Source organism: Bos taurus, chromosome 25 (genome assembly GCF_002263795.3).
Source record: "Bos taurus isolate L1 Dominette 01449 registration number 42190680 breed Hereford chromosome 25, ARS-UCD2.0, whole genome shotgun sequence".
Taxonomy (NCBI): domain Eukaryota; kingdom Metazoa; phylum Chordata; class Mammalia; order Artiodactyla; family Bovidae; genus Bos; species Bos taurus.
In genome coordinates, this window is record NC_037352.1 from 24,867,045 (window position 1) to 24,886,861 (window position 19,817).

At 50.5% G+C, this 19,817-nt stretch overlaps 1 non-coding gene across 1 annotated transcript; it reads right to left on the reverse strand.

Annotated features, from left to right (window-relative positions):
* Nucleotides 1-12,438: 12,438 nt before the first annotated feature.
* TRNAH-AUG (transfer RNA histidin (anticodon AUG)) lies at nucleotides 12,439-12,509 on the reverse strand. The gene has a single exon. It is a non-coding gene; the product is annotated as a tRNA-His (tRNA).
* Between the last annotated feature and the right edge of the window lie 7,308 nt (nucleotides 12,510-19,817).

Genomic DNA, 19,817 nt, shown 5'->3' on the forward strand with positions numbered 1-19,817 from the left:
TAAATATTCTTACCATATGATCTTAACAATCACACTCCATAGTTACCCAAAGGAGTTGAAAACATGTCCACACAAAGACCTGCACATAAGTGTTTGTAGCAGCTTTATTCATACTTGTCAAAAACTGAAAGCAATCAAGGAGTCTTTCCGTAGATGAATAGCTAAATAAACAGTATACACCCAGACAATGAAATATCACTATTCAGTGCTAAAAAGAAATGAGGTATCAAGCCAAGAAAAGACCTGGGGGAGCCTTAAATTCGTATTACTAAAGGAAAGAAGAAGGCAGTGGCAACCCACTCCAGTAATCTTGCCTAAAGAATCCCTTGGACAGAAGAGCCTGGTGGGCTGCTGTCCATGGGGTCGCACAGAGTGGGACATGACTGAAGTGACTCAGCATGCCTGCATGCATTGGAGCAGGAAATGGAAACCCATTCCAGTAATCTTGCCTGGAGAATCCCAGGGACAGTGGAGCCTGATGGGCTGCCGTCTATGGGGTCACACAGAGTTGGACACGACTGAAGCGACTTAGCAGCAGCACCAAAGGAAAGAAGCCAGTCTTAAAGAGGCTATATACTGTCAGATTACAACTATTTCTGAAAAAAGCAAAACTATAGGGACAGTAAAAAGATCAATGGCTTCCAAGGTTCAGGAGGAAGAAGAGGATGAGGCAAAGCCTAAGAGATTTTCAGGACGGTGAAACTCTTCTCTATGTTGCTATATGAGTGGAGGGGCTTCCCTGGTGGCTCAGAGGGTAAAGAATCTGCCTTCAATGCAGGAGACCCAGGTGCAATCCCTGGGTTGGGAAGATTCCCTGGAGAAGGAAATGGCTACCCACTCTAGTATTCTTGCCTGGAGAATTCCATGGACAGAGGAGCCTGGGGGGCTACAGTCCATGGGGTTGCAAAGAGTCGGACATGATTAAGCAACTAACACTTTCACTTTCACATGAGTGGATAGAGGGCTTCCCAGGTGGTGCTAGTGGTAAAGAACCCACTTGCTAATGCAGGAGGTGTAAGAGACGCAGGTTCAATTCCTGGTTAGCGAAAATCCCCTGGAGGAGGAAATGGCAACCCATTCCAGTATTCTTGCCTGGAGAATCCCATGGACAGAGGAGCTTAGTGGGCTAAGTCCAAGGGGTTGCAAAGAGTCGGACACGACTGAAATGACCTTACACATGCACACACAGACATGCATGAATGGATAGAAGTCATTATGCATTTGTCAAAACCCATTGAACTGCTCAGGAGCAATTGCTACTACTGGGCATATACCCTGACAAAACCATAATTAGATAAGACACATGTACCCCAATGTTCACTGCAGCACTATTTACAATATTTACAAACATTGTAAATATTTACAATTCACAACAGCCAACCCAGATGTCCATCGACAGAAAAAATTGTACATGTTGTGCATATACACAGTGGTATATTCAGTTCAGTTCAGTTCAGATCAGTCGCTCAGTCGTGTCTGACTCTTTGCGACCCCATGAATTGCAGCACGCCAGGCCTCCCTGTCCATCACCAACTCCCAGAGTTCATCCAAACTCATGTCCATCAAGTCAGTGATGCCATCCAGCCATCTCATCCTCTGTCGTCCCCTTCTCCTCCTGTCCCCAATCCCTCCTAGCATCAGAGTCTTTTCCAATGAGTCAACTCTTCGCATGAGGTGGCCAAAGTACTGGAGTTTCAGCTTTAGCATCAGTCCTTCCAAAGAAATCCCAGGACTGATCTCCTTTAGAATGGATGGTTGAATCTCCTTGCAGTCCAAGGGACTCTCAAGAGTCTTCTCCAACACTACTGTTCAAAAGCATCAATTCTTCAGCACTCAGCTTTCTTCACAGTCCAACTCTCACATCCATACATGACCACTGGAAAAACCATAGCCTTGACTAGACGGACCTTTGTTGGCAAAGTAATATCTCTACTTTTGAATATACTATTTAGGTTGATCATAACTTTTCTTCCAAGGAGTAAGTGTCTTTTAATTTCATGGCTGCAGTCACCATCTGCAGTGATTTTGGAGCCCCAAAAAATAAAGTCTGACACTGTTTCCACTATTTCCCCATCTATTCCCATGAAGTGATGGGACCAGATGCCATGATCTTTGTTTTCTGAATGTTGAGCTTTAAGCCAACTTTTTCACCCTCCTCTTTCACTTTCATCAAAGGCTTTTTAGTTCCTCTTCACTTTCTGCCATAAGTGTGATGTCATCTGCATATCTGAGGTTATTGATATTTCTCCCGGCAATCTTGATTCCAGCTTGTGCTTCCTCCAGCCCAGCGTTTCTCATGAAGTACTCTCCATATAAGTTAAATAATTACTCAGGCTTAAAAAAAGAATGAATTTGAGTCAGTTGAACTGAAATGGATGAACCTAGAGCCTGTTCCACAGGGTGAAGGAAGTCAGAAAGGGAAAAACTAGTATCATATATTAATGCATATATATGAAATCAAGAAAAATGGTACCATTGAACCCATTTGCAGGGCAGGAATAGAGATGCAAACGTGGATAATAGACTTGTGGACACAGTGAGGGGAGGTGAAGGTGGGACAAATTGAGAGAGTAGCCTTGAAATATATACACTACCATGTGCAAAATAGATACGCAGTGGGAAGCTGCTGTGTAACGCAGGGAGCTCAGCCTGGTGCTCTGTGATGATGTAGAGGGGTGGGATGGGGGTGGAGGGAGGGAGGCTCAAGAAGGAGAGGATATATATATACTATAGCTGATTCATGCTGTTGTACAGTAGAAGCCAACACAACATTGTGAAGCAATTATCCTCCAATTGCAAATGTTTTTAAATGAAAGAAAAAAGGAAGCAAGTGTGAACCTTAATGTAAACAGCACACTTTAGTTAATAATAATGTAAAAATGCCAGGTCACTAATTGTTACCAACGTACTGCATTAAAGCAAGTTATGTTACTAATAGGGGAAGTTATGTACAGAGGAGAGGGTATATGGGAGCTCTCTATGTATTAATTTTTTGTTAAATCCACAGAAAAATTCTAAATAAATGTTAAATGTTTTTAAACCTGAAAGACAGGATTGAAAACAGGTAATATGATGCAGCGTGAGCTGAGCTGAGGACCGGAGTTTTTATTACTTTGGGGCCTCCAGGCCCCTGCCAAGGCCTGACACAGAGCAGCCACTAATAAAATTCAGGCAGCTCAGCAGGAACCCGAATAGTGCAACTGGATGCGAGATGGCAAACTTTACATTTATTATCTCTCTAGGGCTTCAGGACAGCGCCCTGTTTTCATTAGCTCTTTATTTTGACATAATTTCGGACTTACAGAAAAGTGGCAAGTACGAAGAATTCCCATATTCCCTTCCTCTGTGCTGCGTGCTAAGTCACTTCAGTCGTGTCCGACTCTTTGCAACCCGATGGACACTACGTAGCCCACCAGGCTCCTCTGTCCATGGGATTCTCCTGGCAAGAATACTGGAGTGAGTTGCCATGCCCTCCTCCAGGAGATCTTCCCAACCCAGGGATTGAACTTGTGTCTCTTACATCTCCTGCATTAGCAGGTGAGTTCTTTACCACTAGTGTCATATGGGAAACCCATTCCCTTTCTCTAGATTTCCCAATATCTTCACATCCGATCACGTCTACCCCTGCCTTTCCTAGCTGTTCAATGCTATTTTTTAAATATTTATTTTTATTTCTATTTATTTATTTGACTGTCCCGGGTCTGAGATGCAGCATGCAAACTCTTAGTTGTGGCATATGGGATTTAGTTCCCAGTCCAGGGATCAAACCTCTGCCTGCCTGCATTGGAAGTGTCTAGTCTTAGCCACTGGACCATCAGGAAATTCCCTTCAGTGCTATTTTTACCCCGTTTCACAACCAAGCAAACAGGCAGAGGGAGCAGGCTCTAAATTAGCTTCTTTCTTATCTTCCTTCTGATAAGAACAACAATGTACATTTATTGAGCGCCTGATATGTGCCTGGCATTGCTCCAAGCACTTTTCATGTGTTTCAGACCATAGGAAGTGGGGCCTGTGGTCATCCCCACTTTGCAGACGTGGGAGCTGAGGTACCGTGCCCGATCCACTTTGCCTCGAGTCCCATAATAAGCAGAGGGGTTAGTGCATAGACACAGTCCATCTGGTAGAAGCTAGGGAAGAGAGAAGATGGCTTAAAGATGCAGAAAACAGGGTGGGAGCCCGGTTTGGGAGGAGAGGAGGGCAGACAGCTCAGGCCGTACATTTCTAATGTGAGGCTTCTGCCATCTCTGGATAAATGCCAGTTGTTCAGTCATGTCCGACTCTTTGCAACCCCACGGGCTGTAGCCCACCAGGCTCCTCTGTCCATGGAATTCTCCAGGCAAGAATACTGAGTTGGGTTGCCATTCCCTTCTTCAATGGATCTTCCCGACCCAGGGATTGAACCTGGGATTCCCTCATTGCAGGCAGATGCACAGATTCTTTTACTGCCTGAGTCACCCACAAACTCAGAGACACCAAGACGGAGCAAAAGGTCAGGTTTACAAAGGGACCCCGGCACTGTCCAGCCTAAGTCTGCATACCTCCGACCTGACCTTCTTCCCCTCTCCCCTCCTGAGGGCTCTCCAGTCAACCTGACCTCCAAGCAATTCCTCCAATATGCTAAGTTGGTTCCTATCCCAAGACTTTTGCACTGGTTGTTCCCCCTTCTAAACTAGTCTAGCCCCTGTCCTCCTTAGGCTCGGAGCTCAAATCTCTCGTCCCTGGGGAGGAGACAGGTCTCTCTCTCTCTCTCTCTCTCTCTCTCTGTTTTACTCTCTTCTTGGTAGCTTTTGTTACCTGAAATATTTTATTCATTTACTGTTTTTCCCCTACCTTCTGGGCTCCATCACAACTTTTAAGATGTTGCTTTTAAGGGATTAGTGATCCATGGTGCCTGGGTTCGAACCCCACACCGGCTGCATGATTCTGAACAAGTTTCTCCACAAAGGCTCTGTGCCTCGGTTTTCCCATCTAAAAAACTGGGGGACAGCACTATAGCTCCCTCACAGGGTAGCTGGCAGTTAATATTAATATATGCAGCGCCTTAGAAAGGGGGCTGCCAGACGGTACTATTAATTGAAGAATTGTTTTACTATCTAGAATTTTCTGGAATCCTGCATATGGTAGGCGCTCCGAAAACATTTGTTGAAGGGAAGAACACACATCCGCATTCAGGAGAAGTTGGGCTTATCGGAAAAGGGAGCAGGCTTCAAGATGCCCAGCCCCCCAATCCTGCATGCACCTGCCCTCTTGCGGAAAGAGGCAGCTGGGGGCCTCAGCGGGAATGGCAGGGCCCGAGGCGACGGACGGGCTGATACCAAGTCCGGGAGCTGGGATTTTATTCTGAAAGCGAGGGGAAGCCCTGCGGAGTTCTCTTGGCTGGGGTGTTATCTCCCGTGGCCGCGGGGCCCAGGCGCTGGGGTCGCCTCCTGGAGAAATCGGAAGCCCTTCGGACTGCGGGGACTGAGGGGACAGGGACGCTGCCGGGACCTGCGGCGGCCCCACCGGGAGGGCGCCCAAGGGAGCGCGGGGTGCTGGGGGCGGGGCGGCGCAGGCCAATGGGCGGGCACGGGGCGGGGCGCAGGAAGCGGGGCGGGCTCGCCCGACGCCCAGGAAAACCCCGAGCGGCGCGGCCAGGGCAGGGACGGCCTCCCGGGGGGTCCCCTACTTCCCGCTCTGGGGCCGGCGCGGCGAATGGACCTGGAGCGCGCAGGTAGGACCCGGCGCCCGCGTACGGGTGAAAAGTGGGGGGAATCGGTCCGGGAGAGTCGTGGCGGCCGGGAGAGCGCTGGGCTGCCGGCGGCGGGGACCCCGGGATCACCCTATCCCCAGCGGGGATCGCCCACTTGCCGGCTTTTCTCGGCGAGCGGGGCTGCTGTGATTCCGTCCGTCCGGCTCGGCGCAGCTGAAGCAGGTCTGGGGAGGCTAGTCCTGGGTGCTTGGGAGCGTCTTGAGCGTGGCGGTGAGACGGATCTTGGGTCATCACCCTCCTCCCCCCCAACTCCCTTCCCGGTTCTTCTCTGGGTACTCACTCCCAGCCCGCGCACAGGAAGTTGGTGAGGATTCCGGGGAGAGAATGGGTGGGGAAAGTTCTGAAAACTCTTAAGTTGGAGACCGGATCAAAGAATCGAGTGAAACTAGGCCTTTCGACCTTTGCTCTCCTTATTTGAATACTAGATGGGCCCAATAATAGCGAACATTTGCTGGAACTTAGGTTGTATGGGTCTGTCCTGAGCATTGAAAGTATTCTGAGTTAAATCTCAAAATAGCCTTTCTGGTTGGTGCGCTGTGCGCTGTGCGTATTGTGGCCATTTTGCAAATGAGGAATGCTGAGGCAGAGGCAGCTTTAATGACTCGCCCAAGCTGATGCCCACAAGGCAAGTGTGGAGCAGGATTCAGACCCAGTCATTCTGGCACCAGAGCCAGAGCAGTCCACAGAACAACAAAATTTGTCAAACTATTTTATGAACAAATTCTCCAGGGGATTCTATTAAGATGCACATTCCCAGGCTCTTTTTGGTGAGGTTCAGATTCAGTCAACCCCAGAATCTAGATGATTCTTCTCCTTCTTTTCCTTGAACAAAATCTGTATTTCTTATAATCAGGAGACACTGGGGACCAGCAAACTTGATGCCTGCTGCTAAGATTCACAGATCACCCCCCAGGCCAGCACTTACCCTGTTGGAACCCTAGCATTTGCCTTCTGTGAGGTGTGACCCCTCCCCCGCAGCTCTTCCCCTGTGGGTGGCCTTTAAGGAACACCAGGTATTTGCTGGGACATCGGAGCCTTTACGAAAATCCTCCAGTTCAGTGGGGAAACTGAGGCTCGGGTTTATGTTAGTCTGGGTTTCCCCCACAGTCAGGGCATTGCAGAGTCCTGCAAAGGCCACTTGAACTAGCTAGACCCACCATGAGTACAGATGAGCCTGATGAGATGTGGAAGGGGGGATGACCTACCCCAGCCATTCATTCACTCCTTAGCATTCACTGGGCTCCCACTGGGCACTGCTTGAGTGCTGTTCAGGGCACTGGTGTGTGCCTTCAAGGAGCTCCCCCTGGGTGAAGGGGTTGTGGGGGCAGGGGAGAGCTATGAGAAAGAAAGGAAGCATAAGGTGAGGGTGATCAAGCTTCATGAGGCAATGGGATGGACTTCGTGGAGCAGGGACCTGTGAGCCAGCCTTGGGAGAGGAGTGGGGGAGCTTGGTAGAGGCACAATGAGAGGGAACAGCATGCTGAGCAATGGGAACAGCATAGATAAAGGCTAAGGGGTCGTGCAGGGATGGGGGGAAGGGGGGGAAAGCCAGTGATAGATGGAAAGGTGGGACGTGTCATGAAAGGCCTTGCATGCCATGAGAGGAGTGTAGGTCAACGTGTTTTACTTTTGCCCGAACCATAAAAATCACAATGCAGATTCCTGGACCCCCACCCTGGATTTCTAGAGTCAAATCTTGGGGGGAGGCTGTGGGAAGTTCTCAGGGAGGGAGAAGCACTAGCCTGTAGCCCTGATTACAACACACTCAGTTCCCAGCAGGTCTGGGATGACCTGAGCATTTCCAAATTCTGGGCAGTGACTCAGTGACTGATGCGTTTTGCTGTACAACTAAAGCCCAGGGTTGCAGAAAGCCCAGGCAGAGACAGGAATTGTCCCCGAAGGCATTTACAATGTCCTGGTGCTCAGATCCAGAAAAAAAAGCTGAGACGAAGTATCAGGGATGTGAGAAGAAAGACCCTTTCCTGGACCTCCTTTTCTCGAGCGTCCCCCACCCCCAATCCCTACCCCCAGATGGAGGAGAGAGTTCACAGGAGAGAGTTCGGGATCAAATGCCCACTGCCCTCGATGCCACCTGGGAGTGGAGGAGAGACGCAAGCCCCCTGGGTGCTTCATTTCCTCACATTTGTAAAACTGAGCTTCTGTGAGTTGTTAATGACATCATGTTTCATAAGCTCCCCAGCGCAATTTCCAACACACAGTATATCCACAGTCAGTCTTCATGTCTGTTGTACCTGTCAAGACGTATAGCTTGGAGGTTAAGAGCATGGACTCTGGAGCCAGGTCGCCCAGATTCAAATGCTGGCTCTGCTCATTCTTCTATTTATTTATTATTTATGGCTGAGCTGGGTCTTTGTTGCTGCGAGGGCTTTCTCTAGTTGCGAGAGCAGGGGCTACTCTTTGTTGCAGTGTGAGGGCTTCTCATCGTGGTGGCTTCTCTTACAGTGGAGCACAGGCTCTAGGTGCACGGACTTCAGTGGTTGTGGAGTGTGGGCTCAGTAATTGCGGCTACTAGCAACCCACTCCAGTGCTCTCGCCTGGAAAATCCCATGGACAGAGGCGCCTGGTAGGCTACAGTCCATGGGGTTGCACAGAGTTGGACAGGACCGAGCAACTTCACTTTCACTTTCAGGCTCTAGAGCACAGGCTCAATTGTTGTGGTCCACAGGCTTGGCTGCTCTGCGGCGTGTGAGATCTTCCCAGACCAGGGATCGAACGCATGTCTTCTGCATTGACAGGCAGATTCTTAACCACTGAACAGGGATGTCCATGTGTTACTTCTTATGGAGCCACTGTCTCAGGACCTTAGTTTCCCCATTTGTGAAATTATTATGACTACTTTATACCTTTTGTAGTGATGAACTGAATTCATGAGCATCAGGCATACAGAACAGTGCCTGGTGTGCAGTAAGCACTGTGTATTTATTAAGCAAATAAATGAATCCCATTGGATGGCGTTGAGTCTACCCACCCATTTTACAGGTAAGAAAACCAAGACTCAGAGATGTGCACAGTAGCCTTGCCTAAGGTTGTATATCTAGGAGTGATAGATGGAGGGATTCGAACCTGCTTTCCTTTCCCATCATGCCAGTCTGCTGGGGTGGCTGAAAGGAGCATTCCTTAGGGCCAGAAACACGCCCAGAGTTGTTTGACCAGATTTCCTTTGGCTCGGCTAGAAGAGAGGATGATGGCTTGCCTAGACATTGTCCAAACTTGCCCTGTTAAGAGTGTGGATGGGAGGACCCCAGTGGAGGCGGGGGGTCCTGGAGAGACCAGGGGACCCTGCGTCTGATGGGCCGTATTCCCGGTTGCCTTGCTTCTCTGAGGCTGAGGCAGAGAGAAGGGCACAGGTTTTAAGTCAGGGGCCCCAGATTCAATTGTGAACTTGCTCTTCCTGTCTGTGGGATCTGGAGGAAGTTGCTTAACCTCTCAGCCTCAGTTTTCTTGTCAGTAAAATGGGTATTTGGAGGGGGGAGGGGTGGCATTTGTGAGATGATTTTTTGGAGAGACCTTGCCCACGGCTTGGTGATTGCTGTTTCTCTCCCCAGTGAGGACAGAGTCACTTCTTCACATCCAGCTCCCGACTTCCTCATTCATTTCTTCTTCGGATATTTATTGAACACCTGTGTGCCAGGCGGGGCTTCCCAGGTGTTCTTGCCTGGAGCATCCCCTGGACAGAGGAGCCTGGTGGGCTACCCAGTCCATAGGGTCACAAAGCGTCGGACACGACTGAAGCAACGTAGTCATACACATACACATGCCAGGCAAGGTGCCAGAGGACTGGCACAGAGTCCTCGTCCTCCAGGAATTTGACCTCGAGTTGTGAAAACAAGCAGTACACAAACACGCGCACAGAGCTACACTCCTTATCTAGCATTCGAAATCCACAAGCTCTGAAAACCGGAAGTGTTCTGGTCACTCAGTTGGAAGCAAGACCTGACGTGAAGTAAACACGAGGCTGTTTGGAGTCCTCATTTCTTCCCCGTGGTGTGAAGGCTCATGTGTCTTGCTGCAGAGACACACATGTGGTTGGTCACAGGGTGCTCCTCGGGCCCTGTGGGGGGCAGGGATCGTCATGACGGGTGGTATGCTTTATACAAGATGACCTTTCTCTAATCTGAGTAATTCTGAGTTTGGAAACACTCCTGCGGGAGGACCTGTCTTCTGCAGTGTCGTGTCATGTCCCCTAGCGACAGCACTCAGAAGAAAGTAGAGCAGGATGTGGGCGGAGTTGGGGGAGCCTCTCTGAGAAGGAACATTTAGAAGGGCAAGGGGCCCTAGAGGAGCAGGCCAGATGGAGGAAACCACAGAGGATGCTAGAAAAGGTCTTGTCCAGCCCACCGGCCCCACTTCCGGGCCTGCTGCTTGCCCCCACTCTGGGTGCACTGTTCTACGTGCACACATCTGTGCCTTTCCAAGAAGTGGTGATGCCTCTGAGGTTTCGGGTTTGCCTCCAACTGACTCATTCTCATTCTTGGGGCCCCCTCAGGCCTCCTCACCTCCTCGCTGGCACTTAAATCGAGGTCTTCACCGAAGCAGGCGTGGGAGCTCTGACTCACTGGGCAAGCTCACCCTCTGAGCTGGTGTCTGAGTCCCCCTCCTTCTCCCTCCAGGAGAGAGGGAGGAGACAGATCCTGGTGAAGGGAGGAGAAGCCTGGCCCTCCGGGGTTTGGTGGAACAGATTTCCTGAAAAGGAGGAGGTGTTCTGAGCAACAGGACTGCAAAGGCACCAACAGCCTCCAGCCTGCAGATCCCGTTTGCAAAGCTAAAAGTGACAGGCACGCACGCTGTCTCGAGTGCCTGCGTGGGGCTCGCTGCTTGCAGTCAACTCAGCAAGTGTGTGGAGGCTGTGGACACAGCAGCAACTGACACAGAAGCAAGGGTCCTCGTGGGGCTGGCTGTCTAGTGGAGGAGGTGACTTTTGAGCTAAGACCCAAAATAGAATGACAGGCAGATATCTGGGGAAAGAGCGATCCCGGCCGAAGGCTGAGGTGTGTCTGACTCAGCACAGGGAAGCTGATGTGGTTGGACGGAATTGAAACAAGGCGAAGAGGGGAGGGGAGAGAGGTCAGGAAAGCCAGCGGGAGCCAGACATCTACCTGCATTGCCTCATTCATCTTGTGCCGAAACCGTACGAGGTGGGAACTGCTCTTATCCAGATTTTACAGATATATATAAAAAAAGACAGGGCAGCGGACTTAGTAACTTGTCTGGGGGTCACACAGCTGTGAACCCGACAACTCCAGCGTCCTCAGCTTTTCCCACTGTGTTTAAGCACATCATGGAAACTATTCAAGTGCTAAAGGCCCACCCATCACCATCCACTGTTAGTACTCACCTGCCATGGATCTGCTCAGCAACCTTTGTGCACGTGGTCAGGCCAGGCTCGAGATCGCAGGTGATCCGATCATTGTGCAGATCATTTTACAGAGTATTTTGCCAGCGAGCATCCTCTCCAACATGTCAGACAGGAAGGGCACTTTAAAGCAGAGGGGGCACGGTGGGGGTGCAGGCAGTGGGGGGACGGACTCCCCTATCAGGCGTTGTGGTACACGGAGGCAGGTAGACGCATGGGTGTCTCCCCATTTCCCTGGGGAGGAAACTGAGGCTCAGGGAAGAGTCTTAACCTGGAGACGCAACTCGGAAGGGGCAGAAGCTGCTTTCAAATCTGGGGCTGGGAAAGTATGCAAACTTTAACCACTATTCTGAGCCGTCCAGCCCACGGAGCAGAGTTTAAAAGAACTAGGTTTCTTGGTTAGAAATAAGGGAGTGTAATCACCAAGGACTATTTTGGAGAACTGTGAAAGGCCTGAGGGTTTCCAGAAACAGCCAGAAAAGTGTTTTGTCTTTTTAAAAGAGGAAATGGAACTTCTCCGGAGAGGGAGAGGAGGGATGCCAGTCCTCTGCGGGGGCAGCCCTCCAAGCCCACAGACCGACCCTTGCCCCTGGCCTCCCAACAGTCTTGCTTCTGGGGAGTAGGCCTTCTAGAAGCCAGATTCCTGCTGTTGGACAGCTCTAACTAGGAGATGTTTCCTGGGAGTTAGCCAGTTCAGCTTTCCAGGAGCTTTCACTTTCTCGCTTTGCCCTCCAATCCAGCCCAATGGTTCTCTATTCCTTTCAAAACAATATTTATGTATTTATCTATTTGGCTGCACCAGGTCTTAATTGTGGCATGTGGCATCTAGTTCCCTGATAGGGGATTGAACCTGGGCCCCCTGCATTGGGAGCATGGAGTCTTAGCCACTGGACGTCCAGGGAAGTCCCCTTAATGGTTCTCTCATTCAGACAACACAGCCATAATTCATTGTCATTCTTCCTGTTCAGTCTGGCTTTGTACGTGATCCAGTTGTCGGAGCCCCACATACAAACCATTGCCTCTCCCAAAGCCTTCCCCAGTCAGAAAGGAGGGAGACTATCACCTGCTTGGTCTGGAACCCATACCTCTGTTGATATCACCTGCCGTCCTTCTTTGTAGTGGCCACATTCCCCTTGGGGCTGGTATTGGATTTGTCAGCTAAATCCTCCAGAATTCCCTTCTACTGTTTTGTCACTGAGTGGTGACCGACTCTTTTGTGACCCTATGGACTGTATAGCCCACCAGGCTCCTCTGTCCATCAGATTTCTCAGACAAGGATACTGGAGTGGATTGCCATTTCCTTCTCCAGGGGATCTTCCCAACCCAGGGATCGAACCTGGGTCTCCTGCATCATAGGCAGATTCTTTACCTCTGAGCCACCCAGGAAGCCCCTCTTCTACATGAGCTGCTGTCAATAAGGGTTTCTTCCATTCTGAGACTCCTTGTTTGTGGCTAACAATTGTTCTCAGTCTTTCTTGTTCCCTAATAAATCTACCTCAGGCTATAATTTTTTCTAAGTACTGCCATGACTTTATTCCACAGTTCTTGTAACACAAAGTCATTCACTACTAAAATAGTTGGTCATTTCTTCTTTGATTAAAATTGTTATATACTTTATGGTTTTTTAAGGTGGATGGAATTTTTAAGTTATATTTTGATTATTGATTTCTATGGATAGTGGTCAATATTTGTAGCTTCTATGATCTCAGTGATGGAGAATTTGTTGAGATCTTCTTTGTAGGATTTTCTGATCAGTCTTTCTGTCTGTTCCTCTTGTCGTTGAAAAGATGTGTATTTCTGGCTGGGTGTAAAGTTATAAAATATGTCTATCTAGGTCATGTTTATTAATTATATCATTTGTATTTTTCATGTTTTTTATGTAGTTTTCTCTACCTGCTTCATCTCCCACTATAATGGAAGCTCTGTTCATTTTTCCTTGACCTGCTCTCAGTTTCTTCTGTCATTTAAAAGATATTTATTTATTTAGCTATATCAAGTTTTAGCTCTTTCATCACAGCACAAGCACACAGGCTCTCTAGTTGTGGCACGCAGGCTCAGTGATTGAGGCACACAGGCTTAGTTGCTCCAAGACACATGGGATCTTAGTTCCCTGACTGGAATTCAGGCCACATCCCCTGCACTGCAAGGTGGATTCTTAACCACTGGACCACCAGGGAAGCCCTTAGGTTTTGCTTCGTTTTTGGAAGCTATGTTTTCTGGTGCATGTAAATAGAATGTATGACTAGAAGAGGATTCATGACTTTTACACCTTCTTGGTGAGTTGCTCCTTTTATCAATATAAAACAGCTACCGTTCTCTCTTTTAATAATACTTTGATGCCTTGAATTCCATTTTATTCAGTATTAATAGGACTCAATGGTAAAGAATCCACCTGCCGATGCAGGAGACACGGGTTTGATCTTTGGGTTGGGATCCTTCCTGGAGAAGGAAATGGAGAAGGAAACCTACTCCAGTATTCTTGCCTGGGAAATCCCATGGACACAGGAACCTGGCGCGTTACAGTCTGTGGGTCGCAAAAGAGTCAGACATGACTTGGCAACTAAACAACAACAGACAACAGCAACAACAATAATATTTCTATACCTGTTATCTTTATTTGCATTTTCCTTGACTAATTTTCCAATTATTTTCTTTTCTTCCCTTCTGAAGTTGTAGGACTTTTCTTTGACGCTGCTCTGGTACCCAGATGAGTTTGTTTTTTTTTTTTAAAAAAAAGCAAAACAAAACTTGCATCTTCATCTCAGCTCTGCAACTCACTTGCTCAGTAATCTTGGGCAAGTCATTTGCCCTCTTTGGGCTTCAATTTCCTAAACCATAAAATGGGGATATGACTTGCTTTGCCCTTCTCTAGGGTTTTTGTGAAAATAATAACATAGTGAATATGAAAGACCTTGTAAACATACCTGTACTCATATTAGTCACTCAGTGTCAATATTGGCCAGCACACCGGGCGGTGAGAATGGCACGTACAAAGGCCAGGAGGGAGCTGACCTCCAGGCAGCCTCGGGGACACCCACGATGAGGCAGCCGACTTCAGTTTCGCAGGCATTGGTTGGCTGCGTCCCGTGTTTGCAAAGAGGCATGATGAGTAAGACACAGTCCTTGCCCTGGAGGACTTTTAGCCTGGAAAGACAGAGTAATGACAGGCATGTTTCACCCTTTATGAGAATGGAGAGGATATTGGGACAGAGAGACTGGCAGAGCTCTGAAGTGGGCAGAGGAAAGAGTAGGGTTTGACCAGGAACTTTCTGAGGGTGCGTAGGTGGAGGGCACCGGGAGGCAGAGGAAATGGCCCAAGGGAAGTGGGGAGTCTGTGGCACATTGGGGGACGGTGGGGCGGGGCAGGGAAGCTGTAAGGACTGTTCTTTGCCCTCCCCTTGCCTGCCCCCACTGAGGAGGAAGGCAGTGGGGCTTGCAAAATTTTGGAATTCCTCACTGAAAAAGTGTTGCGGCTCAGCCACACAAGAGTAGGTGGTGATGGCGTGCCTCTAGCCCTGCTTCCCCTCCCCACCATAACAACTGCATCCCAGAGGGACAGAAGGAAGGGAACGTTTGGGGGTGCTGGACTTAGAGAAGGTGCAGGGGGTCTCACCTGTTGCTCCTTTCCTCTTGTTGGGGGTCCTGGCGTCTCAGGACACTCACCTCTCTGCCCACCCCCACCCCAGCCCACCCCCTGCAAGAGGACATCAGCTGGTGGTTGTAAGCCAAAGGGGATCACAAATGTGGTGTGTGGTTTTTAAAAATCAAGCATTTAAAAATCAAAGTAATATACTTAAAAATCTGGATTTCTAGCTTCTTGTGGAAAATCGAGAGTCCTAGCGAGGCCTAGGCCTTCAGGTACGTGGTGCAAAGCAGAGTGGTGGGCGGCTGCCTGTTAGGGCTGGACATGCGCTCACCACTGTCCCCTCTCTACTCTCTGAGGTCGTGTGTCTGAAGTCTCTTAGATGTTTGAGTTGATGCTGGGGGAGGTGACTCTCTGTGGCCACGAGAGGTGGCTGGAAGCTGCCCCCAGAAGGAGTGAGTGCCCCATCTTTGGGGGCAAGTAGCTAGAGGGTTGATGGCGCTGTGCAAAGGCCTAGAGGGACCTGCAGTCTTACCAACTGTGGACTCCAGAGTCTTTGGGGATCCACCAGCCCTGAGAACTGGCTGTTCTGGGACCTTTGCTGACATACCCTGATCACCTTATGCACTCTCCTCTGCTCTCTTCCTTTCCGTCTCATCCATCTTTTTTTTTCTTTTCCTTTTTATTGCAATGTACATGCAGGCAAAGGCCCAGCTTCACAAAGTAAACACGAGCACGTATAACTTGATCAAGAAACGAAGCATGACCAGCACTTCCCATAGCAGTTTCTCTCCCGCCCCACCCTCTCCCAGGACACTCTGCCCATCACTAACCCCAAGATTGGTTTGTCTCTTTTTGGACTTTATCTAAATGGAGCACATATCGCCCTTCCAAGCCCAGCTTCCTTCGCTCAGCGTGTACTCTGAGACCCCGTCTGTGTGTCGCGGCATTTGCCGTGTCCTCAGGGTTGCAGAGTGGTCACTTGGCGCTGGGAGACGGGCTCTGTCACCTGTCCCGTCAGCTCTGCCCCAGGCCTCCTTGCCCAGCCATGCCAGCCACGGTCCCTTTGCCTCTCCTCAACCACCCCAGGAGGCAAAGTGGTCCTGCTCTCATTTCACAGATAAGGAGACCGAGGCTCTGTGGTCTCCAAGGACCCCAGCTTGCCAAGGTCTCCCAGCCAGTTAGTGCCAAGCCCACGCTCAGAGTTAAGCTTCCGTGTCTTAGGTGCCCTGGGGTCTGTGCCCACATGGGTCACCCCACATGACTGACAGGTGTCCCTGACTGGGCCAAGAATGATAAGGAATGAGACAACAGAAAGAACTCCAAGGAGAGCCCCACCCCCAACCCCGCCTGTCTGCAGACCGAGACCTTGAGCAGGGAGCGTTTCTCTGTGCTGCCCTATCAGGTTTGCCTAGGGGGCAAAGTCCTGGTTACTGTTAAGACATGCTCCTTGCAAGGGCTGGGCAAACAGAGTGTGTGTGCGTGTGTGTGCGTGTGTGCGCTCAGTCATATCCAGTTCTTTGTGATCCCATGGACTGTAGCCCGCCAGGCTCCTCTGTCCATGGGATTCTCCAGGCAAGAATACTGGAGTGGGTTGCAATTTCCTACCCCAGGGGATCTTCCTGACCCAGGATCGAACCCATGTCCCTTGTGTCTCCTGCATTGACTGGCAAATTCTTCAGCACTACGCCACCTGGGAATCCTGGGCAAACAGTGGTGGAAGCCAAATTCTAGCTCATCACTTCCTTGGGACTATTACTGAACCCCTCTGAGCCTCGGTTTCCTCTTCTGTGCAAGGGAGGTTTGACCACATCTTCCACACGGGGCTTGCTGGGAGAAGCAAGCAGAGTGGCATATAAAAAAAGTGAGTTTATGGCTGTTTCCTCTAGGCCAGGTGCTGTACTGTGACTCAGAAGACCTGGGTTCACTTCCCAGGCCCACTGCTGACTCGCTGAGCATCCTCAAGCAGGTTTCTGAACTTCTCTGGGCCTCACTTTCTCCCTGTCTACAAAGGGAATGATAATAATTGCACCTTCCATGTTCCTCGGCTGGGGAAGAGGGGTGGGCCCTATGGGCAGAGGGGCCCAGGGCCTGATCTCTAAAGACTCAAGGAACTGGGGGAAATCATGGTGACTTCTGGTGACCTTAGGAAGGAGGCGCACCAGGAGCCGTGACTATCACTAAGACGGCCAAAATCTAATCAGCATCCGGAGCTCCAGACATCTTATATCTGTGTCTTAGGGCAGTGAGCACTAATCATGATAATGCCCCAATTACCAGCTCTTGGGAGGTCAGCCCCCGCCTCCTCTCTGGGGTGGCCAAGATCCGTGTGGTGCCTGCATCGGGGTATTCAAGGAGACTCTGAGCCCAGATTGGTCAGTGCTTATCCAGCAGTGCAAGGCAGAAAACACCAGTTCTGGGAGCTGTATCCCTGCCTCCATCAGGGTTGGCTGGCCAGACCTCACTGCACACAGCCAGGGGGCACTCGTCCATTCATTCTTCCATTCAGCAAATATCTATGGAAGCCCCCTGCTGTGTGCCAGGCCCTGTGCTAGGCTGTAGGGCTATAGCAGCGAACAGGGTGGGCATAGCCTCTGGCCTTGTAGGAGCTGGCTTTCTCCAGGTGGGGGGGCGGGTTTGGACAGCGCACAGCAGGTGTGCGTGAGTGATAAGCAATGAGGATAGTGTGGGCAGAGACACGAAGCAGGAGAAGGTCTTGTAGAGTGATGGAGGCTGGCTGTTGGCTCAGCAGGTGATGTCTGCACACAGGTGCCTCAGTCTCAGCTTCCTTCCTGGGGGCTCTGGTACCTTCTGAGGATAGGCGTGGCTTCCAGGATGCTAGATGGGATCACCCAGATGCCTCTCCTGTGGACACTTGCACTCACCGTGTCCACAGCCAACCTGAGTGTCCACATTGCCATAAAGTGGCTGTTGGAGTAGGATGCCAGCCCGTCCCTGAGATGGTGACCCTCACTCTGGGAGTCTGGCCCAAGTGAGTCCCATGAAGGAGGTCCACAGTCCCCAGCCCTCTCCTGCCCCCCAGACGCAGCTGTGTCTCACTCTGCACAGCGAACCCTGGGCTTGAGCCACAGCTGATGACCCACAAACCTGTCTCCTCCAACGTGAGCCTTCCCTCTGAGCTCTGGGCTGCTCGGACATACTGCCTCCTGGATGCCTCCTGGGTCCATCACCCATTTGGACTCACCAAGTCCACAGTGCCTCAAAGCATGTGATCTTCCCCAGCAACACCACACCTCTTCCCAGCATTCCCCCACAATCCACCCATCCGTCCGTGCCCCAGCCCAAGGCCACCTGCCGCTCCCAGCCACTAGGCATCACCAGGTTCTGCCACGTCCACCTCCCAGACAGAGCTGATGCTGCCTGCTCTTCTGCAGCTCCGGCAGTACCCGCTCCTGTGTCAACTGCTCCTGTGGTCATTCACACACAGGTCAGAGTGAGATTTCTGGAAAGCAGCTCCCCTCCTGCTTAATAGCCTTCAGTGGCTCCCTATTGCCTTGGGGACGGGGTCTGAATTGCTTACCATCCCTGGTAGACAGTGTTGCCCTGCTGGAGGACCCTTACCCATCGCTGCAGCCCAGGGCCTGTCTTGTGGGATGGGAAATGGACCACACCTTCCTCCTTTTAGGCTCCTTCAGAAACTGTAAAATGGGTTTCATCATTGTATTCATCTCACAGGGGTCCTTAAGCATCCTAGATCAGCGCCCTGCACTAAGGAAGCACTGTATCAGTGTAAAAATGGGAATAAAGTCAAATACACAGGCTCATTTGTGGCGTTCCTGCTCTGTGCCAGGTGCGGGGCTAGGTTTCTCCTTACAGAAGGTGAAGCAGGTTTCCTGCCCTGGCGGGGCCACGTGCCTTCTGGGGCATGTTCTTCCTTCCTCTCCACACACCGCCGCCCCTCCCCTGGGCAAGTCTTGTTCATTTACCCATCCCACCCGCCCTCACCGACCCTGTGGGACCAGGGGGACCTTCCCGGCCCCTCAGCACTGACAGCTCCACCCTCACAGCCTCCTACGTATCTGATGGTGGCTGACCTCAGTCCACTCCATCTTGGTGGGTGGCACCTCCATCCTTCCAATGGCTCAGGCCAAAGCCCTCAGGGTCATTTTATAAAAATTGTTTATTTATTTTTGTATTGACTGTGCTGGGTCTTTGTTGCTGCACAGAGGCTCCTCATTGTGGTGGTTTGTCTTGTTGCAGAACGTGGGCTTCAGTACTTGTGGCACACGAGCTTAGCTGCCCTGCAGGCACTGTGGGGTCTTCCCAGACCAGGGATCAACCTCAAGTCCCCTGCATTGGCAGATGGATTCTTAAGCACTGTGACCACCAGGGAAGTCCCTCAGAATCATTTTTTTTACTCCTTCTAATCCCCTTTTCTCTGCCCCAGCCCTCAAACTCCATTCTGTCAGCAAAGCCTGTTGACTCTACCTTCAAATCAGATCTAGAATTTAACCCATTCTTACCTCTTCTTCCCTACAACCCTGGCACACCTGGCGCCTAGTACCTGGGTTAGTCCAGTGGCCTCCTCATGGGGCTCCGCTTCTGCCTTTGACCCCCCAGGCCAGAGGGAGCCTTTGATAGTCTCACCTCTGTGCCCCAGATCCTCCAGTAACTTTTCTTCTGGCTCAAATATTTGTTAAAGGCAAGGAGGAAGACATGAATGAATGAATGAATGTCCTTTTCCACATCTGTAGTAGCTGGCAGATAGTAAGTGCTAAGAAAGCACCTGCAACAAGAATATACGAGGCAGGACTTCCGTGGTAGCATAGTGGATAAGAATCTGCCTGCCAGTGCAGGGGATGCAGGTTCAATCCCTGGTCCAGGAAGATTCCACATGCTGTGGAGCAACTAAGCCCATGTGCCACAGGTACTGAAGCCCACACACGTAGAGCCCGTGTTCCGCAACAAAGAGAAGCCACTACAGTGAGACGCCCACACACACCAGGAAGAGTAGCCCCTGCTTGCTGTAACTAGAGAAAGCCCCCGAGCAGCAACGAAGACTCAGTGCAACCAAAAATAAATAAAAATGAAAAAAAAAAAATACGTGGGGCACGAGTGAGTGGGTGAGGATGGGAGCACACAGTAGGTAC